The sequence below is a fragment of the Pieris napi genome, chromosome 18 (assembly GCF_905475465.1).
Source record: "Pieris napi chromosome 18, ilPieNapi1.2, whole genome shotgun sequence".
NCBI lineage: Eukaryota > Metazoa > Arthropoda > Insecta > Lepidoptera > Pieridae > Pieris > Pieris napi.
In genome coordinates this window covers 12,059,980-12,067,479 of record NC_062251.1, presented here as the reverse complement: position 1 = coordinate 12,067,479, position 7,500 = coordinate 12,059,980, and the positions used below count along the sequence as shown (strand labels likewise).

General features: G+C 42.1%; 2 non-coding genes across 2 annotated transcripts; both read right to left on the bottom strand.

The window, feature by feature from the left end:
- Positions 1-537: 537 nt before the first annotated feature.
- LOC125058954 lies at positions 538-694 on the bottom strand. The gene has a single exon (XR_007118567.1). It is a non-coding gene; the product is annotated as a 5.8S ribosomal RNA (ribosomal RNA).
- Positions 695-986: 292 nt separating this feature from the next.
- LOC125058967 lies at positions 987-2,892 on the bottom strand. The gene has a single exon (XR_007118579.1). It is a non-coding gene; the product is annotated as a small subunit ribosomal RNA (ribosomal RNA).
- Between the last annotated feature and the right edge of the window lie 4,608 nt (positions 2,893-7,500).

Below are 7,500 nucleotides of genomic sequence, written 5' to 3'. Positions count from 1 at the left end.
TCATTGTCCGTTAATGTCATATCACAATAAGTTTAGTACACACTACAATTACACAAACGCCGACCGAGCGACCGCGACGCGGCGGGCGCGCGCGCTCCGTCCTCTCGCGAGAAACCGAGCTGAGCCGAACGCGACCGCACATCACAACACAACGGACATTGAGACACGTCCACGCGCGCACCGGCGCCGCCCGTCGCGCGATCGCTATGGACCGGGACGATGCGGTGCAAACACGCGCGACGCGTAAACGCGAACGTCGTTGTTGTTGTCGATGTCGTTGCGTAAAGACTCGTACGCGCGCACGCGCTACGGAGAGACACGGTACGGCGGTGAGAATTTATTTGTGCGACAAAATCATCGTATAGACGTGACTACGTTCAAAAGAAACATAATCGAACATATATTCGAACGGATCGCTCGGCGCTAGGCTTCGCGAAACCGTCAAAAGCACGCGCGACAGAGAAGCGGCGCGACGACCGGAGTCGTCGCGGTCGCCGCTCGTCACGCGAACAGTGTGGCTTTTTGTTTTTATGCAGCCGGCCCTCAGACAGGAGTGGTCCTGGATATTTCTCCACGGACCGCAATGTGCGTTCGAAATGTCGATGTTCAAATGTGTCCTGCAGTTCACACTATGACGCGCAGTTAACTGCGTTCTTCATCGACCCGCGAGCCAAGTGATCCACCGTTCAGGGTAATCGTTTTGTGTTTTTGGTATGAGAAAATATAAAAGGTGCGAAAAAATTTAAAAAAAAAAACCCAAAACATAAATTCGACACAAAATCCTTCAATCGAGCGTCAAATAAATATCTTGCGTTTTAATATTATATATGTCAATAGGCGAGAAGACGCTAATAAAAGCGTCCGCACACATATTATCGCGAATCGACGAGAGAGAATCTCTTCTCTCTCGGATTCGATTTTAATTGTGTATCATTCACGTGTTTTTTTTTTCGTTTTTTGCGTTGCCGCACAAAACAAAAAAACGTTAATGATCCTTCCGCAGGTTCCCCTACGGAAACCTTGTTACGACTTTTACTTCCTCTAAATGATCAAGTTTGGTCAACTTCCCAGCAACGCCGACGGCCGTGAGGCCACCGCGTGTCGGTCCGAAGACCTCACTAAATCATTCAATCGGTAGTAGCGACGGGCGGTGTGTACAAAGGGCAGGGACGTAATCAACGCGAGCTTATGACTCGCGCTTACTAGGAATTCCTCGTTTATGGGGGATAATTGCAAACCCCAATCCCCAGCACGAAGGAGTTTCAACGGGTTGCCCGGGCCTCTAGGCCAGGGAGAACATGTTGATTCCTTCAGTGTAGCGCGCGTGCGGCCCAGGACATCTAAGGGCATCACAGACCTGTTATTGCTCAATCTCGTGCGGCTCGAAGCCGCCGGTCCCTCTAAGAAGAATTTTAATACGTCGCCAGTGAGTTGCGCTCCCCGAGAGTCGCGCACACCTTGAATGACGACGCCTATTTAGCAGGCTAGAGTCTCGTTCGTTACCGGAATTAACCAGACAAATCGCTCCACCAACTAAGAACGGCCATGCACCACCACCCACCGAATCAAGAAAGAGCTGTTAATCTGTCAATCCTTCCGGTGTCCGGGCCTGGTGAGATTTCCCGTGTTGAGTCAAATTAAGCCGCAGGCTCCACTCCTGGTGGTGCCCTTCCGTCAATTCCTTTAAGTTTCAGCTTTGCAACCATACTCCCCCCGGAGTCCAAAATCTTTGGTTTCCCGGAAGCTGCCCGCCGAGCCATTGTAGTAACGTCGGCGGATCGCTAGATGACATATTTACGGTTAGAACTAGGGCGGTATCTAATCGCCTTCGAACCTCTAACTTTCGTTCTTGATTGATGAAAACACCTTTGGCAAATGCTTTCGCTGATGTTCGTCTTGCGACGATCCAAGAATTTCACCTCTAACGTCGCAATACGAATGCCCCCAGTTATCCCTATTAATCATTACCTCGGAGTTCTGAAAACCAACAAAATAGAACCGAGATCATATTCTATTATTCCATGCACGAAATATTCAAGCGGCATTTTGAGCCCGCTTTGAGCACTCTAATTTGTTCAAAGTAAAATTGTCGGCCCACCTCGACACTCACTGAAGAGCACCGCGATAGGATTTTGATATTGAACCGGCGTTTTACCGCCGGCTCACCGACGATATGCTCCGCAGACGTGTCAGTATCACCGCGGATGCGGTGCACCGACAGCGCGGCGCACAAATGCAACTACGAGCTTTTTAACCGCAACAATTTTAGTATACGCTATTGGAGCTGGAATTACCGCGGCTGCTGGCACCAGACTTGCCCTCCAATTGTTCCTCGTTAAAATATTTAAAGTGTACTCATTCCGATTACGAGGCCTCGTAAGAGTCCCGTATCGTTATTTTTCGTCACTACCTCCCCGTGCCGGGAGTGGGTAATTTGCGCGCCTGCTGCCTTCCTTGGATGTGGTAGCCGTTTCTCAGGCTCCCTCTCCGGAATCGAACCCTGATTCCCCGTTACCCGTGACAACCATGGTAGTCGCAGAAACTACCATCGAAAGTTGATAAGGCAGACATTTGAAAGATGCGTCGCCGGTACTGGACCGTGCGATCGGCAAAAGTTATCCAGATTCATCAAAATTAACGACTTCGGACGCTAGGCCCTCCGCCGATTGGTTTTGATCTAATAAAAGCACTCATCCCATCACTGGTCAGAGTTCTGATTGCATGTATTAGCTCTAGAATTACCACAGTTATCCAAGTAACTGAGTAAGATCTAAGGAACCAAAACTGATATATTGAGCCATTCGCGGTATCGCCTTAATACGGCTTGCACTGAGACATGCATGGCTTAATCTTTGAGACAAGCATATAACTACTGGCAGGATCAACCAGGGAGCTGCTTACGCAAACGACTCGCCTACACCGCGAAACGCGGCTTCGGCGGGCCGTAGCTCGGCGGCGTCGAGACGCGCTCGCGCGCGTTACTCGACACGCGTGAACGTAACGCGTCGAATTTTCAAACGACGCGACGTTCGCGCTTCAATTCGATAGACAGACTCTGACCGGTCTACGAGCGGCCGTCCCGTCACGATCTCGCAACGAGGTGATGTACAACGATGCTCGACCACTGTGAGGGACATAAAACTGCATCAAACACGACCGCGATCTCTCGCGTATCGATATTTTGACAGTTTGAAAATTGAACATTCATCTAAACGCAACTTCTCAATTTTTATTTAATACGTTATTGTAACATATTAAAACTCGGCTGGCATTACACGCACTAGATACGATCAACGCCCGGAGCTTGAGGGACAAATTCCAACACGACGCTGCGCACACCGTTTCGACGATGGGCGCGTATGCGTCCTCTTTTATACATTTTTCCATAAACGGTCGCCGTAGCGACCGCGCACGTGTCGAACACGCTCGGCGCCCTGCGTTGAGGTGTGCCTTGAAGCGTATTCTTTTACAATCACAGATAACACCGGCGAGACAGTCGCAAGCAAATCTTGAGCGATTTTTGCTAATGTCACCATCCGGTCTGCGAACGCGGTGAATATAATATACAATGTAAATTGTAACTATATATATATATATATATCATTTAACGATGATGCGTGATTTACTACAAGTGAGGATATCCTCTAGCAACCGAAACTCTGTCCGTCCGCGTGTGTGCGCATTTTAAATAAATAATATTTTATAAATACTATTAATAAATACACAACACACAAGCAAAACCAACAAAAGTCCGATGTGACGATATTTCTCTCTCGACACAAAACGCACATCAACGTGAACCGTACGGGCGCAGTGCGCTCGACGGTTTCGCTCCACATATATACCGAGAGCAATTATCCACGTCGGCATTGGAACGGGCGCGGCGCGCGACCGCCGAATGTTTCTCGTAGAGCGTTGAGAGTCACTTTTCATTTTATTATTGATGTGTACATATTATGTAATGTAAATAAATTAATTAATGCATGTGTGTATGTGTGCAATTTTTTTGGTTTATTATTTTTATTATTATATAATATTGTTTATTTATATTTTATTAATATTGTTATTATTTTTATAGATATTAGTTAGTGAACTAAATTCATTGGTGGGATATTTATTAGCGATATAAAAGCGATTTAAAATAATATTAAATGAAATAATAAATAATAATATACTTATATGTATACATAGCACCGGTCGGGTTTCTAGTACAACGCAGGCCGTCGTCGGCCGTTCGAGTCGCTGAGTGCATTAATGTTTCTCGTTGAGCGTTGAGAGTCACTTTTCATTTTATTATTGATGTGTACATAATATTATGTGTAATGTAAATAAAAAAAATAGTAAATGCATGTGTGTATGTGTGCAATTTTTTTGGTTTATTATTTTTATTATTATATAATATTGTTTATTTATATTTTATTATTATTATTATTATAGATATTAGTTAGTGAATTAAATTCATTGGTGGGATATTTATTAGCGATTTAAAATAATATTAAATGAAATAATAAATAATAATATACTTAGTTACGTACACACATAGCACCGGTCGGGTTTCTAGTACAACGTGCGCGCGCGCACCGGAGGCCGTCGTCGGTCGTTCGATGCACTGAGCGCTTTAATGTTTCTCGTACAAGGTCCCTCTAATGTTTCATTGTCAATTGAAGTAAAATATGATCGTGAATCGTTATCATTACCTAGTGATATTATTATTTTATTTATTATTTTCACTAGAATCATTCGTAGGATATTTATTAGCGATATAAAAGATAGATTTAAAATAATATTAAATGAAATAATAAATAATAATAATATACTTATATGTATACATAGCACCGGTCGGGTTTCTAGTACAACGCTGGCCGTCGTCGGCCGTTCGAGTCGCTGAGTGCATTAATGTTTCTCGTAGAGCGTTGAGAGTCACTTTTCATTTTATTATTGATGTGTACATATTATGTAATGTAAATAAATAAATTAATGCATGTGTGCGTGTGTGTGTGTGCAATTTCTTTTGTTTATTATTTTTATTATTATACAATATTATTTATATTTTATTAATATTGTTATTATTTTTATAGATATTAGTTAGTGAACTAAATTCATTGGTGGGATATTTATTAGCGATATAAAAGATAGATTTAAAATAATATTAAATGAAATAATAAATAATAATATACTTATATGTATACATAGCACCGGTCGGGTTTCTAGTACAACGCAGGCCGTCGTCGGCCGTTCGAGTCGCTGAGTGCATTAATGTTTCTCGTTGAGCGTTGAGAGTCACTTTTCATTTTATTATTGATGTGTACATAATATTATGTGTAATGTAAATAAAAAAAATAGTAAATGCATGTGTGTATGTGTGCAATTTTTTTGGTTTATTATTTTTATTATTATATAATATTGTTTATTTATATATTATTATTATTATTATTATTATAGATATTAGTTAGTGAACTAAATTCATTGGTGGGATATTTATTAGCGATTTAAAATAATATTAAATGAAATAATAAATAATAATATACTTAGTTACGTACACACATAGCACCGGTCGGGTTTCTAGTACAACGTGCGCGCGCGCACCGGAGGCCGTCGTCGGTCGTTCGATGCACTGAGCGCTTTAATGTTTCTCGTACAAGGTCCCTCTAATGTTTCTAGTACAACGCAGGCCGTCGTCGGCCGTTCGAGTCGCTGAGCGCATTAATGTTTCTCGTACAAGGTCGCTCTAATATTTCATTGGCAATTGAAATAAATGATCGTGTATCGTTTATTTGCAAAGAAAGCGGTATTTGTCGTAATGTCAAAAATCGAATATCTAAAATAAATGTTACATTAATTATAATTTATAACTAATAATAATAAATAATAAACATTAACTGTAAAATGTAAAGAATCATCGCACATAATATGAGCCCTTTAGCTTTTGCCGCTTAGATTCAAATCGAGGAGCTCGAGGTTCAGATAAGTCAAGTTAGTTTTCTGTTAATCCAGCGTCGCAACCAACCTTTTTTACAATTAAGCCCAGATAATATAACATAATATTATCCATACAACAAACGCCGCCACCACAAACACGTGTTATAGTGGCACGACATATTATTTTATATGTATGCTTGTTCATTTATTTATTTTCGTTAAATAACTAATTTAAACAGTCAAACTTAATAATATGTTCACCTATTCTATCTACCACATTCTACATATAATACGTGTTCAGTTTATTGAGAACATAAGCAATAATACAATATAATGTTATTTTATTATGTAATTTATTTACTTTTAAGATTCTTGAGATAGAATATTATCTGGGATTCAGAAGGAAGGTGAATTGAAAGATTATTTTTAATATTAAAAAAAAGAACATCAAAAAATCTGTGTTATATTTGCGTCTTAAAATGAATCAAATTTCGCATTCGAAATGTTTCTCGTACAAGAGCGACGCACGCACAAACGGCGGTATGTTTCTCGTACAAGATCGCTACGCGACTTGCGTTTTTGTTGCACTACTAGAAACATACCAAAATCGTTATATGGCGCGATATGTTTCTAGTTAAAGTCGAAATTAAAAAAAAAATGTACAAGTTCGTCTCTCGTTTCTTTCTATTGTGCCGGCCGCCGTGTGGTGTGCGGTTGTATTGTTGTTGTTATGGTTAAATAACAACACCAAAAACCATATCCACACGCGTCGTACAATAATTTATAAATAAGTATACACAAGTGTGTAAGTAGTAGTAGTTAGTAAGTAGTGGTAGTGTGATCTCGTCAGTCAACTCTAGCGTTATAACTGATTCGTACACCAACACTATAACTACTAAAACACTACACTTGTGCAATACGAAATTTATAATTTACGAAACACATTATTTTCTTTATTAATTCGTCCTCGGACGAATCACCTGGCGTAGGGCTGAGTCTCAACAGATCGCAGCACGACGCTGCTCTACCGAGCACAACACCCCGCCAGGAACGTAAGTCGTCTACAGACTATTCCGAGCCCCGACATCGAACCGAGTTGTATCCGAAACTTCGACGCCGTAGTGCACGTGTTAAGACCGCTCGCACCGATCGTCGCGTTCCAAATGGGCTCCGACGTCGCGCATCACGAGTGACGCGCGACTAGTAAAATCACATTGTTTAGAGCCTCCCGACACTCGGGGCTCCACAGTGAGAATATCCTTGCCGGATTCGGCTAGGCTGGCTTCGGCCTTAGAGGCGTTCAGGCATAATCCGCGGATGGTAGCTTCGCACCACCGGCCGCTCGGCCGAGTGCATGAACCAAATGTCCGAAACTGCGGTTCCTCTCGTACTGAGCAGTATTACTATCGCAACGACACGCCATCAGTAGGGTAAAACTAACCTGTCTCACGACGGTCTAAACCCAGCTCACGTTCCCTTTTGATGGGTGAACAATCCAACGCTTGGCGAATTTTGCTTCGCAATGATAGGAAGAGCCGACATCGAAGGATCAAAAAGCAACGTCGCTATGAACGCTTGGCC